This window comes from Oreochromis aureus, linkage group 7 (genome assembly GCF_013358895.1).
Source record: "Oreochromis aureus strain Israel breed Guangdong linkage group 7, ZZ_aureus, whole genome shotgun sequence".
NCBI lineage: Eukaryota > Metazoa > Chordata > Actinopteri > Cichliformes > Cichlidae > Oreochromis > Oreochromis aureus.
Window position 1 is genome coordinate 30,074,319 of NC_052948.1, and position 27,487 is coordinate 30,101,805.

At 40.5% G+C, this 27,487-nt stretch overlaps 1 pseudogene; it reads left to right on the forward strand.

Moving 5' to 3' along the window:
* The first annotated feature begins 15,942 nt into the window (after positions 1–15,942).
* On the forward strand, positions 15,943–20,086 carry LOC120441076 (annotated as a pseudogene).
* Positions 20,087–27,487: the final 7,401 nt, after the last annotated feature.

Below are 27,487 nucleotides of genomic sequence, written 5' to 3' on the forward strand. Positions count from 1 at the left end.
AAAGTTAATATCTGAGTCTTCAGTATATTTAATTTATAACCTGATAGTGAGCCAAAGGTCTCCAGAAGTGATAGCAGCTTGGGGAAAGTAATGTTCGGATTTGTCAAGTAAATCAAAATATCATCAGCAAACAAGGATATCTTATGCTCTCGACCCATGATCTTGACACCAGTAATATTATTTCTTTGTATAACACTTTGACTCAGGGCCTCTATAAAAAAAGCAAAGAGTGAGGGACTTAAGGGACAACCCTGACGTGTCCCTCTCTGTAAATTAAAAACATTAGAGAGTGCCCCGTTAACTTTAATTCTTGCCCTTGGTGATTTATATAGTGCTTGAATAATCCTGATAAACGATTGATGAAATCCAAACTTGCCCATGACTTTATATAAAAATTCCAATTAACCCGATCGAAAGCCTTTTCAGCATCTAAGCTCATAAGAACCATCGAATTTTATTTTTCCAACATAATCAATAACATGTAATGTTCGTGAACATTATCCTGCGTTGTCTCTCTGCTTAATAAAACCAGTCTGATCCAAGCTAATTATCTGAGCAAGAATATTTTCAGTTCTTTTGGCAAGGATATATGTGAATATCTTATAGTCCTGGTTAAGAACACTAATAGGGCGGTAATTTCCACAATCAAGCCTGTCCTTTCCTTCTTTAGCTATTAAGGAAATAGAAGCCTCATTCCAAGATGGGGAATTACTCCCGTCTTTAAAATATAATTGAATGATGTTCTCATCAAGGGAATCAATAACTCTTTCATTTCCTTATACCAATCTGATGGGAATCCATCCGGGCCTGGGGATTTATTAGGTTTTAATTTTGAAATGGCTTTTTTAATTTCAATTTCAGATATGTCCTTAATTAAGGTTATATTCTGGTTTTCATTCAGCTTTGGTAAGCAAAGTGAATCCAAGAAAGATATCATTCCTGTAACATCCACTCTAGGTTGTGTGTATAGTTCTTTATAAAATTTTAGAAAAGCTAACTGAATGTCTTCCAATTTATACACAATATTATTTGTTTGAGGGTCCTTTATTTTATATATTGTATTTTCTGATTGTTGTTTTTTTAATTTATAGGCCAGTAATTTTGCGGATTTACCTCCTACCTCATAATATCTTTGTTGTAAAAAAGCCATGTTTTTTTGTATTTCACTTGAGAAGATTTCATCAATTTCATTTTTCTTCTTTTGTATTTCTAATTTCAGATTTATATCTGCTCTTATTTTATGGGCATCTTCAAGATATTGTAGTTGTGTCTGGAGTTTTCTTATATGCTCATTTCTCTTCTTTTTTAAATTAGTACTGTAGCCTATAAGTTTTCCTCGTATAACCGCTTTTAGGGCATCCCATAAAATACTCGGAGAGACTTCTTCATTGTCATTTTCCGCTACATAATCTATTATATCTTGGCTAATTTGCTCTTTCAACGGACATAGAGTACTTGTATTTAATTTCCAAGATGTAGCTCTTCTTTCATGTCCAAGCACTACTTCCAGATACAGTGGGGCATGATCCGATAAATCCATCACTCCTATCCTGCAATTGACCACACTGTTAAAGTCTTTTGAAACATAAAGAAATAATCCAATCTAGAATAAAATGAATGTGGGTGAGAAAAAAAGGTATAGTCCTTCTTGATGGGGTTTAATTCTCTCCATATATCTATAAGCCCTAAATCCTTTAAAATTAATTTAATATTTTTGGTTATTTTATTTAATCCCGGGGCGTGTGGGTTTGATGAGTCCAAAGACGGATTAAGTCGAACATTCCAATCCCCTCCCAAAATTAGAGTACCTTGTGCTTCTACCACTATCATTTCAAAAACCTGTTTAAAAAATTTTAACTCAGATCCTGGGGGAGCATATACATTTATAAGAGTAGTCAGTGTACCCTCCAGATACCCCTTAACTAACACAAACCTCCCCTCCTTATCACCGATTTCTTGAACGCATTCAAAATTTAACCTTCTCGAAATTAAAATTACCACACCTCTTTTTGAACTCTGAAGGCAGGAAGAAGAATACTGGTTAAATTTCCATTTCTTTAGTTTTTCATGCTCAAACTTCGATAGGTGAGATTCCTGTAGAAAAGCAACTTCTATTCCTTCTCTTTTTATTTTTGACATAATTTTACTTCTTTTAATATGACTCCCCATGCCATTTACATTAAATGACACTATTTTAGTTACCTTACAAGGCATTATTGTACGACCTTATATGATTTTTATCTCTGCACATAGCCAAAAATCGAAAAGTACACCCCGATGAAAAGAAAAAAAAAACACACACACACAACACATTATCGAAAAAAAATATTATACAACAAAAACATACAATCATGTTGACTTCCAAAAACATAAACACTATATTAGCTGTAATTGGTGAGGGAAAAGCTCTTCTGTCCACTTGTGGAAGAGTGCCCTCTTCGGCACACAGGCCGGAAGCCCAGTGGTCTGCAGGGTCCAGCTTACTATGCATATAAATGACCCGGCCTTAATGTACTTTCATATGCCCTCTTTATAGAGTTATCTAATTATATAACAAAAACATCTTTATCGAAGTAATGTTCGTATTCTCAGTTCATCTTAAGTCTCAATACTCTTGAGTTTACCTCTAGTATGATGCTCCGTCACATACATGTTGGTTATCCACTGTCATCTTGGTGCCTAAATACCTGGAGGCGCTCCTTGAAACCCTGCTTTAGGATCGTGTTTCCGCGTTTCTTCTTCGTACTTGTTTGCCAAGTCTGCTGTTTTATTTGATCCAAAAGTGTGTCCCTGTCTTTTCATATTTTGATTGGAAAGACAGTTACTCTTTGTTTTTATGATTTTCATGGCAGATTTTAGCGATTTCTCAAACGTTGATTGCCAAACAAGGCAGCCAACTCATATCTAATCAAACTTTCCAGTGTGATATTATAAAAAAAACATATTGTAAACCCTCACAGCTCACTCCAAACACACATGTGCAATGTGGAATTGTACAAAGTGCAATTTTTCCCCATATTTTCTATTTAACAAAGTATTTTATTTTTATTCTATTTGTATAGTGCTCATTCTATTGTATATAGTATTCTTTATATTTTGTATAGTATGTTATTCTGTTTATCTGATTCTATTCTATTGTTTTTCTCTTTATTTTTTTTTACTGCTCTTGTACTTTCTACCCAAAATTTCCCACGTGTGGGACTAATAAAGGTTTATCTTATCTTAAACAACCTGAGCCAGCAAAGAAATTGTAACAAAATTTTCACATAAAAGAAATCAACATGTTCTTTCTCTTTGAAGTACATGTGCTGAGGAGCTGCCATGCTATCCAAAGTGGCACCTTATCAATTTTCCTGTAAAGTTCTTTAAATTGTTGACTGTGTCTATAAGGAGAGGAGGGGGCTGAGTCAGACTGATTGAGGTCGGTTGGTTAGGAAGTCTTTGATCCACGAGCAGGTGGCAGGAAGGATTTCAATTCAATTCAATTTTATTTATATAGCGCCAAATCACAACAAAAGTCGCCTCAAGGCGCTTTATATTGTACAATAGATCGCACAATAATAAATACAGAGAAAACCCCAACAATCATATCATATGACCCCCTATGAGCAAGCACTTTGGCGACAGTGGGAAGGAAAAACTCCCTTTTAACAGGAAGAAACCTCCGGCAGAACCAGGCTCAGGGAGGGGCGGCCATCTGCTGCGACCGGTTGGGGTGAAAAGCCTAATCTTGAAAGTAGAGATAGTGTCTGTCTCCCGAATCCAAACTGGAAGCTGGTTCCACAGAAGAGGGGCCTGAAAACTGAAGGCTCTCCCTCCCATTCTACTTTTAAATACTCTAGGAACAACAAGTAGGCCTGCAGAGCGAGAGCGAAGTGCTCTAATAGGGTGATATGGTACTACAAGGTCATTAAGATAAGATGGGGCCTGATTATTTAAGACCTTGTATGTGAGGAGCAGGATTTTGAATTCAATTCTGGATTTAACAGGAAGCCAATGAAGGGAAGCCAAAACAGGAGAAATATGCTCTCTCTTCCTAGTCCCTGTCAGTACTCTTGCTGCAGCATTTTGGATTAGCTGAAGACTTTTCAGGGAGTTTTTAGGACATCCTGATAATAAAAAATACAGTAGTCCAGCCTGGAAGTAATGAAGGCATGAACTAGTTTTCAGCATCACTCTGAGACAGGATATTTCTAATTTTAGAGATGTTGCGCAAATGGAAGAAAGCAGTCTTACATATTTGTTTAATATGTGCGTTAAAGGACATGTCCTGGTCAAAAATGACTCAAGGTTCCTCACAGTGTTACTGGAGGCCAAGGTAATGCCATCCAGAGTAAGAATCTGGTTAGATACCATATTTCTAAGATTTTCAGGGCCGAGTACAATAACCTCAGTTTTATCTGAATTAAGAAGCAGAAAGTTAGCGGCCATCCAGGTCTTTATGTCTTTAAGACATTCCTGCAGTTTAACTAATTGGTGTGTGTTACCTGGCTTCATGGATAGATAGAGCTGCGTGTCATCTGCATAGCAGTGAAAATTTATGCTATGTCTTCTAATGATGCTGCCTAGGGGAAGCATGTATAATGTAAATAGAATTGGTCCTAGCACTGAACCCTGTGGAACACCATAATTGACCTTAGTGTGTGAAGAGGACTCTCCATTTACTTGAACAAATTGGAGTCTATTAGATAGATATGATACAAACCACTGCAGCGCAGTACCTGTAATACCTACAGCATGTTCTAATCGCTCTAATAGGATATTATGATCAACAGTATCAAACGCAGCACTAAGGTCTAGCAGGACAAGCACAGAGATGAGTCCACTGTCAGAGGCCATAAGAAGATCATTTGTAACCTTCACTAAAGCTGTTTCTGTGCTGTGATGAGCTCTGAAACCTGACTGAAACTCTTCAAATAAGCCATTCCTCTGCAGATGATCTGTTAGCTGTTTGACAACTACTCTTTCAAGGATTTTTGATATAAAAGGAAGGTTGGAGATTGGCCTGTAATTAGCTAAGACAGCTGGGTCTAGAGATGGCTTTTTAAGTAAAGGTTTAACTACAGCCAGCTTGAAGGCCTGTGGTACATAGCCGATTATTAGAGATAGGTTGATCATACTTAAGATCGAAGAATTAATTAATGGCAGGACTTCTTTGAGCAGTTTTGTAGGAATGGGGTCTAAAAGACACGTTGATGGTTTGGAGGAATTAATTATTGAAGTTAACTCAGAAAGATCAATTGGAGAAAAAGAGTCTAACTTGACATTGATGGTACTAAAAGTAGCTGTAGACGATATTACATCTGTGGGATGATTATTGGTAATTTTTTCTCTAATGATAAAAATTTTATTTGTGAAGAAGTTCATGAAGTCATTACTAGTTAACGTTAAAGGGATTGTTGGCTCAGTAGAGCTCTGACTTTTGTCAGCCTGGCTACAGTGCTGAAGAGAAACCTGGGGTTGTTCTTATTTTCTTCAATCAGTGACGAATAGTAAGATGTTCTGGCTTTATGGAGGGCTTTCTTATAAATCAGCAAACTATTTCTCCAGGCTAAATGATGATCCTCTAAATTTGTGACACGCCATTTCCTCTCCAGCTTACGGGTTATCTGCTTTAGGCTACGTGTTTGAGAATTATACCACGGAGTCAGGGACTTTGGATTTGAGGCCTTAGTTTTCACAGGAGCTACAGTATCCAGAGTCGTACGTAGTGAGGAGGTAAAATTATTAACAAGATAATCAACCTCTGTTGGAGTAGCGTTCAGATAGCTGCTCTGCTCTATGTTGGTACAGGGCATTGAAGATGATAACAGTGGGTGGATTAAATTCTTAAACTTAGTTACAGCGCTTTCAGAAAGACATCTACTTTGATAAAGTCTACTCTCCATTGCTGTGTAATCAATTATTGTAAATGTAAATGTTATCAGGAAATGATCAGACAGCAGAGGGTTTTCAGGAAACACTGTTAAATGTTCAGTTTCTATGCCATATGTTAAAACAAGATCTAGAGTGTGATTAAAGTGGTGGGTGGGTTCTTTTACATTTTGAGAGAAGCCAAATGAGTCTAATAACAGATTAAATGCGATGTTGAGGCTGTCATTTTTAGCATCTACATGGATGTTAAAATCACCCACAATAATTATTTTATCTGAGCTGAGCACTAAATCAGATAAAAGTCTGAGAAATCAGAGAGAAACTCTGTGTAAGGCCCAGGTGGACGATAGATGATAACAAGTAAGACTGGTTTCTGAGTTTTACAGCTGGGGTGGACGAGGCTAAGCATCAGGCTTTCAAATGAATTAAAAGTCTGTCTTGGTCTTTCGTTAATTAATAGGCTGGTGTGAAAAATTGCTGCCACACCGCCCCTCGGCCTGTGCTTCGAGGTTTCTGGTAGTTAGAATGACTCGGGGTGTTGATTCATTTAAACTAACATAATCATCCTGCTGCAACCAGGTTTCTGTAAGGCAGAGTAAATCGATTTGTTGATCAATTATTAAGTCATGTACTAACAGAGACTTGGAGGAGAGAGACCTAATATTTAATAATCCACATTTCATTGTTTTACTCTTTGGTTCAGATGTGGATTCTGTATTGTTCTTTCTTTGTGATTTTCTATGTTTAAGTTGTTTGTTGCTGGTTTTTGGTTTGTTTTTTGTCATTTTGGGAGCTGACACAGTCTCAATGGAGATGGGTTTTTGGGGGGGTAGCAGGAGGAGAGAAGCTGCAGAGAGGCGTGTAAGACTGCAACTCTGCTTCCTGGTCCCAACTCTGGATAGTCATATTTTGGGGAGTTTAATAAATTGGTCCATATTTCTAGAAATGAGAGCTGCTCCATCCAAAGTGGGATGGATGCCGTCTCTCCTAACAAGACCAGGTTTCCTCCAGAAGGTTTGCCAATTATCTATGAAGCCCACATCGTTTCTGGGACAGGCCTTTGTATTTAATTGTTTAACTTTGTTTTCTAAAACAGTACCTTTGTTCTAAAGACGAATCACATGCGCACATTGCAGAGGTTATCACGTTTAATTTAGTCAAAAACCAGAAGATCTTACCCGCTGGTTTTAATTAAGCTATTCTGCAGATCTTTGGGCCCCAGATGAAAGCAGTGGAATAAGGTTGTTAGAAGCACTCCATGTCTCATAAGGTAGACACCAAAACACCCACCGTGGCATATGTAAAAATAGAAAAAAAAAATAGAAATAGAAACATATGATTTTAGAAAGCTGTGTTAAATAAGTATATTTTCCCATGCTCCACATGCGCAGTATAACATTATAAAGGTCTGAGGTCGATTTAACCCTTTCATGCATGAATTATGACAGCCTCAATCAGTATATTTTTCTTAAGTATTTTTATTCATCTTTAGGCATGAGAAAAAGATTGTTGAACTTATATGTGGATTTTGAACTTCATTTTTTAAACATGTACTTTTTAACCATGTACTTTTTCAGTTTTTAAACATGGCAGGAGTGACACATCAGTGTCCAGTGTAGTGGTTTATGTGCAAGTATACCATCAACACTGACACAAATACAAGAAAACAGCCTTTGAATAGCTGTCCACGTAGTAACCACTATGCATGAAAGGGTTAAAGAAGGTGTGTGTGTTTTATTATTGTGTACTTTCCTTCTAGAATGGCAACTTTGAATTTTTTGCCCAGATGTTAAAGTGTTTTTTTTTTCTTTGCTTGTTTTTAGCATAACAGACGAATTTCCATTTGATGCCCCATCTTTTTCATTTCCAGAACTACTGTGGGCTACAAATGATTCAAAGACAATTAAAATAAGAAAAAAGAGGTGTTATTAAAGTTTTTTCATTTATTTTGAAGGGTGGAAACTCATGCGTAATGCTACAAACAAGCAATAAATAAGACTTTGACGTGTAGACATAAAACTAAACTTATGAAAATACAGAGAGTTAAACCATGAGCAATGCAGATAATGGAAAGTGAGACCAAAGTGAATCTGATGTTTAGGTCTTTGTTTCACAGACAAAGCTAAAGGTCTTCCTGCAGGATTTCCTTTAACCTCCTAAGACCCGAACTCTTCCACGGCATGCATTTTTAATTTCTCTTTGATATTTGGGCATATTGGGGCATATGAATGTAAAAACAAAGAATTACCAGATTTTTTTTTTTTTTTACCTTATTTTTGTTTGTAAGAAAAATAAGAGCCACATATGAGGATATTCGTTTAAAATTTTGATAGAACAGTAGCAGGATAATGTCCTCGTAAAAGGATATCAGGCCCTTGTAGAGCAAAATTGAGAATTTTGGTCTAAATAACCCAAAATGTGATGTCCACATATGTGGACGCCAGGTCCTAGGAGGTTAAAGAAAGTTGCCTTCTAAAAGGAAAATACAAAATAAAACACACACACCTTCTTTAATTCGACCTCAGAGCTGTGGCGTATTTATAATGTTAATCTATGCATGTGGGGCATGGGAAAAGTAATATATGAATTTAACACAGCTTCCTAAATCATACATTTCTATTTCTTTTTTTTTTTTGGTCTATTTTTACAAATGGGTGGGTGTTTTGGTGTCTGCCTTATGAGACAGGGAGTGCTTCTAACAAACTTATTCCCCTGCTTTCATCTGGGGCCCAAAGATCTGCAGAATAGCTTAATTAAAACCAGCGGGTAAGATCTTCTGATTTTTGACTAAATTAAACGTGATAACCTCGGTAGCCCACTGCAATTTTTTTTTTTTTTTTTATTTAGGACAGTGCATGTTAATGAACATACATGTAAAAAAAATTACATGAATGTAAACATACCAGATTATAGCCAAGGGCTAATTTCCATCTGTTGTCCATAAAACATTAAAAAAAATAGACATAATAATTCATAAAAAATTCATAATTCATTCATAATTAAAACTCCATCACCAAACTCACACATACACACCATTCTATTCCCAAATAAAACATAAAACACAATGTGAACACAATGTGTTCATGTGATTCGTCTTTAGAACAAAGGTACTTTTTTAGAGCCAAAGTTAAACAATTAAATACAAAGGCCTGTCCTTCCTGCCACCTGCTCGTGGATCAAAGACTTCCAAACCAACCGACCTCAATCAGTCTGACTCAGCCCCCTCCTCTCCTTATAGACACAGTCAACAATTTAAATAACTTTATGGAAAAGTGATAGGATGCCACTTTGGATAGCATGGCAGCTCCTCAGCACATGTACTTCAAAGAGAAAGAACATGAATTTGTTGCATATGCCTAGAGCAGGGGTCTCAAACTCCGGTCCTTGAGGGCCGGTGTCCTTCAACTTTTCCATGTTACCCTGTTGCAACAAACATGAATATAATTAGTAGGTCATTGGCAAGACTCTATAGAACTTGACTGCATGCTGAGGTGGCAATTCAGCCATTTGAATCATGTTACAGCAGCTCATGAGTGAATGAACATGGTGCAATAAAAGTACTTTTAGAAGTACATTTTTCCAAACACTTACATTTACTTAAATTTACTTGAGTAGGGTTAAGAGTTGCCATTTCAGCATGCAGTCAAGTTCTATACTCTTGCTAATGACCTAATAATTTTATACAGGTGTGTTGGACAAATGGAAAAGTTGCAGGACACCGGTCCTCGAGGGCACGATCTGATATCCTCGTGTCGGTGTTGTTCCCACATCATCATAATAAATGTTGTTCCAGGTTCAACATTGCAAGTGACCAGTCCCATTGTTGTGACGTCATACTTTTGCGACTTTGGAAAAAAACGCCTTAAAAAAAATAATCTACTTAACTTGCGAGAAACCACCTCTGTCTGCCGATCCAGCAATTTGATTTCTTTGCATTTCAGGATATTATTCTTTAATAAACAGTAAGCATTATACATATTGTCCTTGCAACATTGGAATTTCATAAATTAATGAATCGTTTGGCTTGCGAAAGTATGATGTCACAACAGTGTGATTGGTCACTTGCAATGTTGAACCTGGAACAACATTTATTATGATGATGTGGGAACAACATAGACATGAGGATATCAGATCATCCGTCCTCGAGGACTGGAGTTTGAGACCCCTGGCCTAGGGGCTGATACACTGTCCTGAAACCTTCCCACACCGTAGTGCCAAATAGGATGTTTTTGAGACAGGAGTGCATGATCACCCCCAACAATCATACTGACCTGCTACATTTCCTATGGCTTCGTTCCAACCCTTATAACACAATAGGGACACACAATTGGGGGGTGGCGGAGGGGTGGGAAAAGTACATAATACCTACTACTCATTTTTCTAAAAGGGAGTAAGTAATGTTGTATTTTAATATTAAACTCAGTAATCAGATTACTGAGTCACAAGTATTAGGTTCTTCAATTATCTGCATCATGGGGGAAAATTTTTTTCCTGCGCACTAACAATCAGCTGACTTTTGTGCACAGGAATAAGAAGAAAGGTAGAATGGAGAGAACATTGTGATGGTACTGGGTCTATGACCCGGTGTGTCTAGAATTCCGATGTCCTCATTTAGTATTGTATAGATACCTTGTTCTTCCCGGTTTATTCATTTGTATTTGTGGTTCTGAGTTTCTTGTTTTTTTTAGTCTTTTCCCTTTTCGTGCCTCCATGTGTAGCCCGTCGTGTCTCTCGTGCATGTAAAGTTCTGTCCACAGGATTATTCATCTCTCTCTCAGTTATGTCTCTCGTTCCCTCTGTCTCTCCCCGTCAGTCATCCATGTCACAGTGCCAAGTGTGAGTCTCTTGTTTTATTTTGACAGTTTGAAGTTTTGTGTTTAATATATTCAGTTTTGCTTCCTCCCGGTCTCATTGTGTCAGATTAGTTCCAGCTGCGTTCCCCTCCTGTTTCACATCCCCTCGTTTTCCTTTGTGTATTTAGTCCTGTTTCTTCCTTTGTCTGTTGCCGCTCATCTCCCTTGTATTTCCAAGTCCCAGGTTTTTCACGTTCCAGGCTTCATGTTTTGGGTTTTCAGGACTTTAGTTTCTGTGAACTTGTTTTTTAGTTGCTTTCCAGTTTAGGTTTTGTTTGTTTACAATTTACAAACAACTTACAAATTCTTTATTTGTGACATACACAGTACAACATATAGTGAACATGTAGTGCAATGCTTGTGTCTGAGCTACGGACAGGCTGCAGACGTAGCCGCGCCATTACAGGGCTTAGTTTTTTTAGCATGGGGGTCTAGCCAGGACCCTTACTAACTTATGCGACTCCCGCTACAAAGGTGTGTAGTCTTACCACAATACTATTCAGCTGCAGTTTAGTCTTTGTTGCTTTTTTTGTTTGTGTTTTTGTCAGCCGTGAATAAAGGCTTCCTTTTAGTTCAGATTCCGTTCTGTCTCTCATGTTTGCGTTTGGGTGCTCTCTCTCGCCACTCCTCACGGTCTGCCAGCACAGACATGACACACATTACGTTTATATTTATTGGACAAAAGGGAAAGATTATAGTAGTAAAGCACAAAATGCCCAGGCGAGACACAAGCTGTCCACTGCTGCACATATTAAAAATGTGTTAACTTTTCTTTGCTGGCTCAGATTGTTTGGAGTGAGCTCTGTTGTTATGCATATTTAAATAATGATGCATGAAATCATCCAAGCATTTAGAGTTTTTGTCACTAGAACCAAGAGGCCAAGCTCAGCTTCTGAAAAGCAACCACACAACATAATCCCCCCCCAACCCCCACCACACTTTTTGCCCTCTAGCTAGAATACCTAGCTAGAGGGCACACAGTTTAAAAGGAGTCATTATGTTGCAATAAAAGCAGAAGCTATGAATTTGGTCAAGATTTGAAGCAAAATTACGTCAGCATATTGTCTCACAAATGAATACTTATACTTTTACTGTTAAAGATTTATTCTTTCTGCTTTAAATAAGAAACTGTAACAACAATGGTTTATTTGAACATTATTTTGTGACTTCAATCATTAGGTACATCATTTATATGAATTTTATATTCTAGTATATATACAGTGTTGGGAAAGTTACTTTTGAAATGTATTCCACTACAGATTATAGAATACATGCCCCAAAATGTATTTTGTAACGTATTCCGTTACGTTACTCAGTGAGAGTAACGCATTCTGAATGCTTTGGATTACTTAATATATTATCATGCTTTTTAAGACTACATGAATGTACTATTGCTGTGTGATTTATTAGTATTACTGAAGGCTACTCGCCATACCAACACCAACTATATTTTCAAATCTTAATATAAAATGAGTAACAGTAGGATGGACATTAGGTAAGGCTGCACTTTTAGCGGCTAAGATGAACAGACACATGGGTCAATACATGAGTGGGGCACAGAAAGGGATTGGCAAGAATACCAGAGGTGCAAAACACCAGCTCTTGGTAGACCGAGCAATCAGCCGAGACTGCAAGACCAGGCTGTCCAACCTGTGCTCTGCCTGGATTGATTACAAGAAGGCCTATGACTCAATGCCCCACGGCTGGATCCTGGAATGCCCAGACCTATACAAGATCAACAGGACCCTAAGAGCCTTCATCAGTAACTCAATGGGGATGTGGCAGACAACACTAGAGGCGAACTTCAAGCCCATAGCACAAGTTGCCATCAAGTGCGGGATCTACCAAGGAGATACTCTGTCCCCACTGCTGTTCTGCATAGGCCTGAACCCCCTCAGTGAGATCATTAACAAGACTGGCTACGGATACCGAGTACAGAATGGAGCAGTTGTCAGCCACCTCCTGTAATTGGATGACATCAAGCTGTATGCCAAGAGTGAATGAGACATCGATTCACTGATCCACACCGCCAGGATATACAGCAATGACATCGGGATGTCGTTCGGACTGGAGAAATGTAGTCGGATGATAACAAAGAGAGGGAAGGTAGTTGAAACTGAGGGGATCGAACTACCAGAAGGCAACATTGCAGACATAGAGGACAGTTACAAGTACCTGGGGATCCCACAGGCAAATGGGAACCATGAAGAGGCCGCTTGGAAAGCTGCAACCACTAAGTACCTGCAGAGGGTCAGGCAAGTCCTGAGGAGTCTGCTGAACGGTAAGAACAAGATCCAGGCTATCAACACCTACGCCCTGCCCGTGATCAGGTACCCTGCTGTGATAATAAGCTGACCAAAGGAGGAGATAGAAGCCACTGAAATCAAGACAAGGAAGCTCCTGACCATGCATGGAGAGTTTCACCCTCCTCAGCACCCTGAGCCTGTATGCTAAGCGGAAGGAAGGAGGCCGGGGGACTGGTGAGTGTCAGCACCACAGTCCAGAATGAGACAAGAAACATCCACGAATACATCAAAAAGATGGCCCCAACTGACCGAGTGCTCAGTGAATACCTCAGGCAGGAGAAACCCAAGAAAGAGGAGGGAGACGAGGAACCATCATGGAAGGACAGGCCCCTACACGGTATGTACCACCGGCAGATAGAGGAGATGGCTGATATCCAGAAAACCTACCAGTGGCTGGACTGAAAGACAGCACAGAGGCACTAATCATGGCAGCACAGGAACAAGTTCTGAGCACAAGATCCATAGAGGCTGGGGTCTATCACACCAGGCAAGACCCCAGGTGCATGCCGTGTAAAGATGCCCCTGAGACAATCCAGCACATAACAGCAGGTTGGCCAACTGGCCGCCATAGTATACAGAAACATCTGTGCTGAATACAGCCTGGAAGTCCCAGATCAAAATGGGAGATGCCCCCTAGGGTGATGGAGGATAACCGAGCTAAGATCCTGTGGGACTTCCAGATACAGACGGACAAAATGGTGATGGCTAACCAACCGCACATCATGGTGGTAGAGAAACAGAAGAAGACGGCCATAGTGATAGATGTAGCGGTTCCGAATGACAGTAAACATCAGGAAGAAGGAACATGAGAAGCTTGAGAAATACCAAGGGCTCAGAGAATCGCCCAAGAAAATGTGGAGGGTGAAGGTAACGGTGGTCCCAGTGGTAATCGGAGCACTAGGTGCAGTGACTGCCAAGCTAGGCGAGTGGCTCCAGCAGGTCCCAGGAACAACATCGGAGATCTCTGTCCAGAAGAGTGCAGTCCTAGGAATGGCTAAGATACCGTGCAGGACCCTCAATCTCCGAGGCCTCTGGTAGAGGACCCGAGCTTGAAGAATACACCGAGCGGTGCAGGGGCGAGCGGGGAATTTATACATATATATACACACAGGGGTGGACTCCTCTTTGATCTCCCAATTCCTGAGGGGTGCCCAGCAAATTACAACCCACATGGTCTTTCGCACCTCTGGTGTGGCCCTGTGCCCTGTCTGTGCCTTGCCAGTGCACATGAGCCGTGAGAGAAAAGAGGTGAGTGAAGAAAAACAGGCCCCCAGCAGCCTAGGCCTAATCGTAAAAGTAGAGATAGTGTCTGTCTTCTGAATCCAAACTGGGAGATTCTTCCACAGAAGGGGGTCTGAAAGCTGAGGAAAATATCCTTTCTTTCTAGCCTTTGGCAGTACTCTTGCTGCAACATTTGGATCAACATAAAACTAAAACTAAGTGGAAAAATTGGATTTTCTTACTAAATGAAAAAAAAAATGGAATCATGTATTTAGAGAGCCTGAGAAGACTTGCATGCATCTCTTATTAGATGAAGATTTAATAAAAGTGGTTCTTCCTGCAATAGGTTGGACTTGTTCCTGGTGGATGCTGGACTCCACCAGGGCTGCCCTTTGTCACATATTCTGTTCAAAGAGGTGACTATCCTTCTTTGCACTCTCACCTTTCTGTAAAATATTCAATTACATTCAGTTCTATTTGTATAGCACCAAATCACAAAAACAGTCACCCCAAGGTCCTTTATATTGTAAGGTAAAGAACCTACAATAATACAGAGAAAGCAATAACTTCAGTTTTATCTGAATTTAGAAGCAGAAAATTAGGGTTTTTCCCGACTTTATGTCTTGCATCTGGCTTCATGGATAGATGGTGTTGGTTATAGCAGTGAAAATGTATGCTATGCCTTCTGATGACACTGCCCTAAGGGAAGCATGTATAATGTAAACAGAACTGGTCCTAGCACTGAACCCTGTGGAACTCCATAATTAACCTTAGTGTGTGAAGAGGACTCTCCATTTACATGAACAAATTGGAGTCTATTAGATAGACATGATAAAAACCGCTGTAGGGGAGTACCTTTGATGAGTACAGCAGGTTTAAATCTCTATAGCAACATATTATGGTAAGAAGTATCAAACACTGATGAGATAGATGAAATTGTGGCCCTACTGCCTACTTGAATTTCTGCAGCAGCATTACCGATACTATCCCTTGGTTTAACATCATCTGCTGGAATGTTCTCCGCACCATTCCCAGATTGTTTGGAAGCAGAAGAATAATTTCCAAGGGTGTTGTGTGAAAAGGACAAAGACAAGCAAATTTAACCGTGGCAAATTAGAATAATTCACAGCCACCTCAACTCATGGGTGCACCTGGGATCTCAAAACCATTTCCTAACCTCTTCAATAAACCCAATGCTATGTGCATGTATACTTGCAAATGAGGCTTTTTCTTTTCTTGTTCATTTTGAAGAAACAAAAGAGGCACTGCTTCATATGGATGACCTGCATCACCAAATAATACACAAAAATTCCCCAGTTAAGACTGAACATTTGTAATTCATTCTGTTCACAGCTGTTCACAGTAAAGGTGAAGTATATTTCCCAGCTGTTAGCTGATCAATTTGTAATGTAGAGGCTTTAACTGAGGTAAAAGGGTCCAAGATAAAAAGTCAGAGGCTGAAACAAGATGTGAGGAAAACTCCCAGAGGAACATCAGCCCTGACACACGTCACATTTGCACACACAGTGATGCCAGCTCCTGTTTCTGTTAAACACAAGGGAGGGGAGTAGAGCTGCTCAGTGTTCCTACCAAGTCTGTGGTTTCAAAGAAATCACATGGTCCTATGGCCCTTCCTCTGAGTGTATAAAACTCTTTCTCCCCCTCCTCCCTGCTCTTTCACTCTCCTCAGCATCACAGAGCATCCTTAGACAACGCGGGTAAGATCACTTCAACTGTTGCAATCCAGAGATCAAGAAGAATTTAGTGCTGAAAGAAACAAAACTGTTTCACTGGAAATGGATAACCTGATTTTATTTATCGTCTTAATCTGTTACTAAATCAGTGTGAACAGGAAGATTTAGTAAGGGACAAGCATCTCTTTGTGATGTTTAGAAGCAAATGTGAGTGTGTTATTCTATGGCTTAATGATTTTACCGACAGTTTGTCAGTGAAGAGTAGACAGGAAAGACGTGGACAGAGTGCAGAGGAAGACACAGGTCAGACTCGAACTTGTGCTGCTGCATTTTAGCCATAGGGTATATGGGCAGCTGCTCAACCAGTGAGCTAAACTGGTGCCCAGAAGCAGAATCTTCCATTAAAATCTCTCTGTTTTTCTGTTATTCCAGAGACCAGACTGCAAAGACACCTCACTGCTTGGAGCTCAGTCATCACATCATGTAAGTATTCAGTTCAATTCAATTTTATTTATATAGCACCAAATCACAACAACAGTGGCGTCAAGGCGCTTTATATTGTAGAGTAGATCATACAATAATAGATACAGAGAAAAACCCAACAATCACATGACCCCCTATGAGCAAATTAACTGTACCATAGGTACCATAGGTACCATACCATAGTACCATAGGTACAGTTAATTTGTGCCCCAAAATGCTAGTTTTATGTTTTAATATGTCATCCTACTCTAGCCTTTCAAGGTTATTAATCCACTGAGTGGGCATTATAAATGGTAATCAGCCCCATAGATGTGGGGCAGAAGGGTTCTCTACAGCTCTACAGTGTTCAAAACTTGCATCATTATTTATGTACATGGATAATCAGACAACCAGGAAGAATCCAGATCTGGCCCAGTATGAATCCACTCTCACTAAAACTAATTTGGAGTGAATAAGTCTGTGTGTACTGGTGAGACAATTTAAATAGACACAATTTAAATAGTGGTTGTAGTACGTCAGTAAGCACTTAAAATAATTTGAATGTTTTAAGTGTTGACGTGACAGTTTTGTAAATGCATTTGTAGATATTATTGCATGTTTTACTGTCTTTGTGCTGATATCCTAAAGTTACTGTGCAACAATTTGTCACGGTTAGCTGGGCAAACCAATTATTAAAGGACCCAAGATGCAGTACTACTGAGGTGAGGGAGCTTTATTTATGGTGAGTGAACATACAACAAAGGCGAGGGTGGCAAAAACAGAACAGAGAAAACCTAAACTGGGAAAACTAAGCAAAAACAAATCTGAAACAGAGATGCAGGGAGACACAGAAAATGATGCAGGATGATGCTGGGAATGAACACAGACAAACCAGCAACGCACACCAGAAAACACAGGGCTTAAATACACACAGGGCAATCAGGGAAGACAGGAGGGAGACACGGCTGGGATTAATTGGAAATAACGAGACAAGGGGAAGCAAAACTAGAAACACTCACATAAGACATGGACCTTCAAAATAAAACAGGAAATCCATGGACAGAACTCAGAGGTACAACACGGACTGAACTCTACACACGCAAACTTAACACAGACTGGGGAGACAGAACATAGGAAGTACAAAGGGCACAAAACACTAGGGTTAATCATAAAAAACAACCCAAAATAACAAAACCACATAATAACAATAAACTTAAACATAAACATGGAGTCCACAGACTTCGGACACAATTAGTTTATATTGTAGTGAAGCAGTCACTAATCAGCCAATGCCATGAATTAAATGTTAGCTCCTGTACTAGTTAAGTAAAATGTTTCCTAATAAATATGCCAATGGCTTAAAATCAGCAAGCCTTGGGCATGGAATACAGTTAGGAAAGCTTGAATCATAGTTAATATTCTCTGTATTGACGAGCTCAGTAACAAACTGCATGTCTGAACAAAGCCTAGCTGCATAATGCCGATGAGAAACCTTAGGGTAGAGATTTTTTTCACCTGCTTTCAAACTAGCACACCTGTCACCTGTGTAAGTAAGCTAGAAACCTATAGCCAGATCTATGTTATGCAAAGAATGCGAGACTATGGGATTATTGTAACACAGCAATGAACACATGGTGTCTTCAATTTGAAACTGTTAAAAAATCAAACCCATATTTTAAATTGTGCAAATATTTACAGAAAATATTCATAATAAAAAACAAAATTAATCTGCATGACCTTCCTGCAGAGCCTGACATCCTCTGCCTGGAGCTGCTGCGGGTCAAGAAGCAGCTTTTCATTAGTGTTACAAACAAAGTCAAAAACCATTACACCTTGGCATACAGATGAAACCTCATCTCTGTGTGACAGCCAATGGCAGTTTTTGCCAAGTACTAACATCAAATACAGGCAAAGTTCAGGAGCAATGAAGACACACTGCACTTGGTTCACCTCCCAGATTGCATCTGTGTAGTGGGTGGAAGTCCACCCCCTAAAATAACTGGGGCTCGCCTGCCTTGAATTCAACAGTTCTACCTGTGCTGTTGCTCCACAATATATTATAAATATAGGTCATATTTCCAAAATGAGAATTTGAACAACTCTTATTATGGAAACTATACAAATACATCCATATCACTTTTCTCAGTTAGGAATCTTGCTTTGAAAAAATAGACTATTTGAATGCACCCTTACTCTGATCAGCTTTTCTGGAACAGGAAACTCAGAGTAGCTGATCTCAGAGTTTAGTTTTAACCTATAGTTTGTTTAACACGCTTCCTGTAATAGGACCCTGGTGTCCATATTTCTCTGTCAGTTTTGTACTGTTTTGATAACTTGATGGTCTAACATCTGTAAACGGAATTTTTAGGACTGAAAATCTGAAAATACATTACTGTATGATCTTTGTAAAAAAGGTAGTAATCACTTCTCCACATGCAGAGGGACATTATTTCAATTATTTGTTTTATCTGTGCTGTTTTCATTTTAAACAGAAAGGTTACTGAGGTGATAATATTGTGTACTGAAAGTGTAAATGTCCCATAAAGATGTACTAACTAAATCTTTCTGTTTGCCCTTTAGGAACCCCAAAATCTTATATAAATACAGGGAAATCATTGAAAGAAGTAATCTGGTCCATTCAGGATGTCCTGCTGTCTACCAGCTGAAACCAAAGAAAGAGGAGTTTGGAACTCTGATCAGAATGACCGTTGGAGAAAAATATCTGCACAAGAAAAATAAAACCATCTTACTTGTTGGTGAAACAGGAGCAGGAAAATCGACTCTGATCAACGCTCTGTTTAACTACATCATAGGAGCAACGTGGGAGGATGAAGTCTGGTTTCAGATATTAGAGGAGGAGAGGAATGAAAATCAGACAGAAAGTCAGACACCAGATGTGATCGTGTCACGAGATCTTTGGTTTTGAAGATAAAATTCTGCCCTACTCTCTGACCATCATCGATACTCCTGGATTTGGAGACACAAGAGGACTGAACGAGATGAGATCATCATTCAAGATTATTTCAGTTGTTTGGATCAGAGGATGGAGTTCATGAAGTTCATGCAATTGGTCTGGTGATGAAGGCGAGTGATAATCGACTGAGTGACCGGCTGAGGTACATCTTTGATGCAATGATGTCACTGTTTGGGAAAAAACGTTGAGAAAAACATTGTATCTCTCATCACACACTCAGATGGTGGGACACCGAAAAATGTTCTTCAGGCTCTTGAAACTGCAAAAATTAAATGTGCCAAAAATGACAGAAACCAGCCTGCTCACTTCCTGTTTAATAACAGACAGAATGAAGAGAGAACAGAGGAAGAAGAGCTTGGTTTGAAGTTTGCATGGCAAGTAACAGAGAAGGGAATGAGGCAATTCAAAGGATTCATAGAAAGAACTCAACCTCAAAACACAAGGGAAACAGCTGAAGTCATGAAGGAACGAATGAGACTGACAGCCTGCATCCAAAACCTGAAAGAGAGAATCGAACTGGCTGAACTGAAACAGACAGAAATCAGACAGATTCGAGAAGCTCTGCAGAAACATGAAGAAGAGATGAAGAGGAATGAGAATTTCACTGTAGAAATTGATGAGGTCTACAAAGATAAACAACCCATTGATGAGGGATGTGGTGGTTGTTTTTTATCAAGGAGCTGTCTGCTGTACAGTCTGTGAGGAGAACTGTCACTATCCTGGATGCACAATGGCCTGGAAACCTGAACACTGTGAGGTCATGAGTTGGGGCCGCTGCACTGTTTGTACCAACAAGTGTCCTGCATCAGATCATGTGAAGGAAAAGTGGAGATATGTGACCAAGACACGAAGAGTTCAGAAAACTGAGAAAGAAATGAAAGTGAAGTATGAGAAGAATAAATCAGAAAGTATGAACAAGCTGAGTCTGTTGCAAAATCTTGAATGGGGAATGAAACAGCTGACAGCAGAGAAGTCAGTGTTCCTGGATGAGTCCTACAAACATGTTGTCAGACTGGAGGAGATCGCTCTGAAAGCTGATTCAGCGTCCACTATTGTCCACTTGGACATCCTGATAGAGAAGATGAAGGAGAGAGGAGACAAAGTGAAGGCCCAGAAACTGGAGGAGATAAAAAGCAGAGAGGGTGAAGGAACCAGATCAGTACTGCATTACATGTTTGTTAAAATACCAGAAGCTGTTAAATATTTTAAGAAATGATGTAAGAAAAGAAGGAGACTGTGAGCAGGCAGACAACCAGAATGTTTCATTATAAGGCTGACAGGTGGGATTGAAATGTAAAGATGATTAACTTCACATATTAAATATTTCATTCTGCTTTTTGTTATTGTGAGAGTTCAATATGTTATTATATAAAATATACTGTAATAGAATCAATATATAATCAATTTTTCTGGCATCTCTTAAAGCAAGGTCTTTTAGACCACATTCACAGTAGCCTGATGTATTCCTAATGTCACAGGTGTTTAGGTATGATGAACGTCCACTCATAAAAAGCTGATTTGAAGTTTACCTTGATGTTCTGTCTTGATGTACATGTTTTGTTTCAATGTTTTACAGCAGCTTTTACTACAAATCTAAACTCTGTAACAGTGATCAATGACTAATCCAATCCATGAGAAATGTTGTTCTTTCAGAGGCTTTAAAATTTTTCATGTTGTTCAATAAACAGATTATGTGAACAAGTGTTTCATGTATTTCATGTATTTCATGTGTTGGCAGCACGGTGGCACGGTGGTTAGCACTGTTGCCGCACAGCAAGAAGGTCCTGAGTTTAATTCCACCATCAGGCCGGGGTCCTTCTGTGTGGAGTTTGCATGTTCTCCCGTGTTTGTGTGGGTTCCCTCCGGTACTCCGGCTTCCTCCCACCGTCCAAAGACATGCAGCTTGTGGGGATAGGTTAATTGAATAATCCAAATTGCCACTAGGTGTGAATGTGCGAGTGAATGTGAGTGCGAATGGTTGTCTGTCCCTGTGTGTTGGCCCTGCGACAGACTGGCGACCTGTCCAGGGTGTACCCCGCCTCTCGCCCTATGACAGCTGGGATAGGCTCCAGCACCCCCCGTGACCCTGAAAAGGATAAGCGGAAGCGAATGGATGGATGGATGGATGGATGGTGTTTCATGTACTGACCAAAGTTATTGTTATTAAGTGAAGTCAGACTGAACTACAAACATTCTAGGTGTGAACTAAGTAAAAATGAATCTCTTGTCACGTCCTCAGGAGACTTTGATGGATCTTTTATGTCTTTCGTCTTACTGGTGCAGAGATGATCCAGTGTAACTAGCTTTCTGTGACCGAGGTCACGTTCACTCATGATTTTTCTAAAAACTGCAACACAGCAAAAGACAGAGCGAATGCAAACTTAATTTTTGAGAACCTCAAACTCACTTTGAAATTTTTAACAAAATTAAAAGTAATTCTTTTTAAATTTAATAAAATAAAAATAAAATTTTAATATCTTTACTTAGAGAGATTTAAGTTTCTGTTATAAGCCTCAGTGTGATTTTCAGAGTTCAGCTGAAGGTTCAAACACATCAGCAGGTTCTGGCAGGACATTGAAAACACATTGTTAGTGAACACGTCCATGAACTGAGTCTTTGTCAGACATGATGGTTTGTTCTCATAAAAAGTTTGGAGCATTGGTATTAATTTTGAGATGACATTATCTCCTGTTGTCTGTGTTCATTTCACTTCAGTCAGTCAGCCAGTTTGCCAGTCGTTTCAGTCAGCCACGTTATGTTCTGCTCATCCCACTCACTATAATAAACTCCATCAACTCTCACCGTGAGTCCTGCGTTTGGCTCCCTTCTTCTCTTCCTCTCATCCACACACAGGAGCTGACAGGAACTTTTTGAGCCCATAAACTTAAAATTAAAAATCATTTAAGTTTAAATTCTCAGAGATGCAGAAACTGTGGTGAGAGCAACAAAAATGACCTGGTGTGAAATTATAAATACATCCTTAAAATTACCTTTGTGTATATTTTTTAAAGGTATGTAATTGGTATAAATTTAAGTGACATACACGTGCTAATAAGTGAATATATGTTTGGGGAAAGCTTTTACTCATATTTGTGATTATTTGTAGTTTGTGCTTTGTTGTTAAATGTGTTGTAATTTTGACCACTATTTTTTTTTATTTCATTATTTTTCTTTTCTCTCTTTTTATGAAAAGTGAAGTTAAAATTTTGTGTTCTCATAAAATGAAGAAAATCAAATAAAATGTCTTTTCAGAGCCTGAGGAGACATTGATGGATCCTTTTTGTTGACACATTTAATAAAAGTGTTCCCTCCTCATCAGTGACTTTCATGCTGAGAACATTAAAATGAGTCAAACAGAATGAGAGCAGCAGAGGTTCAGCCACTTGTTTGTTAATGAGGCTCAGAGTTTGAGGGAAATGTGTCATGGTCCCTGTGCCTCCCCGGTCGCTCATGTTGGCCACAGGTTTGTTTTGTTTTCTCTCCTGCTTGCCTGGGTGGAGCTCATTGTGGGCTCTCAGCCTTGGCCCTGGTCTGCGGTGATTACTACACCTGTTGCTAATCAGGCGGTGTCCCTCTTGCCTATTTAACGCTGCGGCACGGAGTAGTCGGGCCTGGATCGTTGAACCTCCCGTGTTTGTGCTCTCAAACTCAATTTTGACAGCCCTAAAGATTAATATCAGTTTTACATGCTCCAGATGGCTCAGATAAAACTCGGCACTTTTCCACTACATTTTCCAACAACGTTTCAAAGAGCCAGAAATGGCAGACGGAAATGACGCAGGTCAAATCGTTTTTTCACGCATGTGCAGTACAGGAACATAGTGTTTTCAGTGTGGATGAAAACGATTGAAAACAATAGTGTGGACGTGGAGCTTAGACGAAAATGCTGTTTTCAAATTTATCCGGATTAGTGTAGATGTAGGCGTCAGTCACAGGAGACATCCGACTGCTCTGAGGACTTTCACTACTTCAAGTACACCTTCTTGATTTCTTTGCAGGAACATTTCAGAGCACCGATAAAGATAATCAATAACACTCAGTCATGGAGACTGAAAAGTGTTTTCTTATTGTTTGTAATAGCTGTGTTCTTCCACAGGGTGGAGCTGTAAAACACATTTCCACCGTTTTCCTTGAGGTTTCTGTACCTTTTGGTTTCATCAGTGAAAGGAAACACTACAAAACAACTAACAAAATCCTAAACTGGGGACAGCTAAACATGAAACTGGAAACATATAAAACAACCTGAAACCTGGAAACACAGCTGGGGAGATAGAAACTTTGGTTGTAAGATTCAGATATTTTTTTATTAAAAGCTAGACATTTTAAATGAGAATAAGAAAGAAAAGTATTTCTTTGTGCCCCCCTCTCCCTTTTAATGCCCTACCTGGCCCCTGGCAAAAGTTTTCTAGACCCGCCCCTGCACAGTTACCAGCTGTCAGCTACATAGAAAAGGATCCTGGTGTTATTTGTCTCTCAGAAACAGTTCATAACTTCCTTCAACTCATTCATGTCACCTAAAAGGTAAACCTGTTTCTCCATCACCTGTTCAGCTCTGATGATTCAGTAAGGACATCTCCTGGTTTCATCTTCATGTTTCCCTCTCACCACATATCCAAACTGATATCATGACCAGCAGCTTTACAGCTATGGCTCCAGCAAACATCAGCTGATACTAGAAAGAAATATTAAAACAACAGCTGATCAAGCTTAAACGTGCTGCTGTTGTTTAGTGCCACCCCCGCTGGTTTCCTCTTTCTGGTGCAAAGTGGGCGATAAACAAACAAGAGAGAAAAGCCGATCAGCTGATCATTGATCAGTTTCATGATTGAAGTAGCAACAGGAGAGGAGGGAGAGAATGAGAGAAGAAGAGGCAGCTGTGCAGCGTAACGACAGAATAACTCCAGCTTTGTGTCTTTTCCATTCTAGCTGAAGTCCGGGACAAACTGCATTCCTTTTCAGCTCAATACAAAACGCGTAATATTTTCTCTCAATACAGGACGATTCCGTTTTTTACGGGACGGTTGGCAACTCTACTAACTAACCTTATGAATAAAATAAACTTCACTATAGTAACATCATAGCACCCACCCAGCTGTAAACTCCGTCATGCTAGCTAGCACGCAGTATGAGTTATTGTAACTGACGGTAAAAAGTCAGCACAACGAAAATAAACTACACCTAAACTTGGTTTATATCTGACTCAGATAGACTGCAGGTCATAACTTCTTACCTGAAGTTCAGTTCACCTGACACTCGGACCGGGCGGCCTCCTCGGGTCTCTCAGGGTTCGCCAGGGGCCAGGGTCGCCCAGGGTTGCCGACCCCTGCACTAGAGAAATCAAAGAGCATGATTCTCACAGTGCTCCCAGAGGTCTCCAGGTGAGAGAGGGAACGATGCAGGAGGTGAATGACAGCATCATCCGCTCCAATGCCAGGCTGGTAGGCAAACTGAAGTGGGTCCAGTGATGAGCTCACCAGGCACCGAAGCTGAGCCAGGACCAGTCGCTCCAACTGTAGCTGTTGAGGTCCTTGGGATGTGGAGTCTTTGGCACTGGTACAACACAGGAGGTTTTCCAGAGCTGTGGGACTCTCCCAGCCTCAGGTTCAGGTTGAAGATGCGCTCCATCACCCCACACAGTTGGTCTGCACAGGACCTGATAACCCTTGAGCTGATGCCATCTGGACCCACTGCCTTCTTGGCTTTAATCCTACTCAGTTCTCTCCTAACCTGGGTGGTTGAGAGAGACAGGCTGGAGCCTTGTGTTGAATGTGTATTGGATGCTGTTGTTGGTGGTGGTCAAAGGAGCTTGTAAAGAAAAGCGTCTGGACTTCTTTAAGTTGCTTGAAGACGTTTCACCTCTCATCCGAGAAGCTTCTTCAGTTCTAAGGTCAAATGGTGGGGAGTCCCAGATTTAAACCTAGTGGGAGTATCCCCCCAAAGAAGGACAAAAGGACCCCCTGATGATCCTCTAATCGCCTGAGCCAAGGTGTGAAAATGGGTGTGGGTCCCAATCAGCCAGGGTTTCGGGTGAGCTCATTTTGAAACCTGGCCCCACCTTATCATGCGAATTCCTGAGGTGAGATGGCCCAGGATGTGAGTGGGCGTTAAGGCGTCTGGGGAGGGAACTCAAAACTGGATTATAGATGGCAGACAGTTGGTGTCGTAAACCACCGCCTCTGTTCAAAGATGGTTGCTCACAGTGGACATAGATGGCTTCTTTCACTCCTCTTTCAAACCATCTGTCCTCTCTGTCCAGAATGTGAACATTGGCATCCTCGAAAGAGTGACCTTTATCCTTAAGATGCAGATTGACTGCTGAGTCTTGTCCTGTGGAGGTGGCTCTTCTATGTTGTGCCATACGCTTGTGAAGTGGCTGTTTGGTCTCTCCAATGTAGAGGTCTGGGCATTCCTCGCTACACTGTACAGCATACACCACATTGTTAAGTTTGTGTTTTGGAGTTTTGTCTTTCGGGTGAACCAGTTTCTGTCTGAGTGTGTTGCTGGGTCTGAAATGCACTGGGATGTCATGCTTGGAGAAAACCCTCCTGAGTTTCTCTGATACACCGGCTACATAGGGGATGACAATGTTGTTGCGTCTGTCTTTCTTATCCTCCCTCGCTGGTGTCTGATCTTCTTTTCTGTGCCTCTTTGCTGACTTTATGAACGCCCAATTAGGATAACCACATGTTTTGAGTGCTTCCTTTACATGTGTGTGTTCCTTCTTTTTCCCTCAGGCTTAGAGGGAACATGTTCTGCCCGGTGGTGTAGGGTCCTAATTACGCCAAGTTTGTGTTCCAGAGGGTGATGGGAGTCAAAGAGGAGGTACTGGTCCGTGTGTGTGGGCTTCCGGTAAACTTCAATGTTGAGGTTGCCATTCTCTTCAATGTGCACAGCGCAGTCCAGGAAAGGCAAACAGTTATCCTTTGTGTCTTCCCTGGTGAACTTGATGTTTTTATCCACAGCATTAATGTGCGCAGTGAAGGATTCCACTTCTTGTGTCTTGATTTTGACCCAGGTGTCGTCTACATATCTGTACCAGTGGCTGGGTACTCTTCCTTTGAAAGAGCCAAGAGCCTTTCTTTCCACTTCCTCCATGTAAAGGTTGGCTACAATCGGTGACACGGGGGAGCCCATGGCACAGCCATGTTTTTGTCTGTAGAAGCCTTTGTTGTATTTGAAGTATGTTGTGGTAAGGCAGAGGTCTAACAGTGTGCAGATCTGATCGGGTGTGAAGTTGGTCCTGTCTTCCAAGGAGTCTTCTTGTAGTCGTTTTCTGACAGTCTCCACGGCCTCCGTGGTGGGTATGCAAGTGAAGAGAGAGAGTCCTTTTGTCCCTCTTTGGGGGGATACTCCCACTAGGTTTAAATCTGGGACTCCCCACCATTTGACCTTAGAACTGAAGAAGCTTCTCGGATGAGAGGTGAAACGTCTTCAAGCAACTTAAAGAAGTCCAGACGCTTTTCTTTACAAGCTCCTTTGACTACGATGACCTGGATGACTGAGAACCTTCACAGACACGTTGTTGGTGGTGGGGAGTAGTGAGCAGGGTAAGTAGAGGAGGTGTGAAGTGACTGAGGTGTCAGGGTGGAACAGCACCAGTGGGGGTGGGTGAGTTTGCAGCTGATGTTGGATACTGCAGTCAAACCTGTTAAAGTAATTATTCAGTTCATTTGCCCACCTCACATCAGCCCTGGGCAGAGAGTTCTGATCTTTGTGGCCCAAGATGGTTCTAAGGCCTCTCAGATTTCGCTAACATTGTTTTACTGAAGCTGGTTCTCCATCTTCTGCCTGTAGCTGTCCTTCCCATTGCTTAGGAGACATCCAGTGTCTGTGTGGGGAGCCTCAAAACATGAACACTTGCCGCTGAAGGGACTGAACATGCTTCAACTTGGTGTGCTTACAGCCCACACTCACATTCCGGAAACCACTTGTAAATTTCCCAAACTGCTTCAGTTCTTGCTCCAAGGCCATGTTAGGAATAAACGGAGGCACTCCCAACACAGTGATCTGGGTAGAGCGCACTGCGAGGGGTGAAACCTGCATAAATTCATCATTTAAATATATTTCGCTCAAGGAACAACAAGTAAGCCTGCAGTGCGAGAG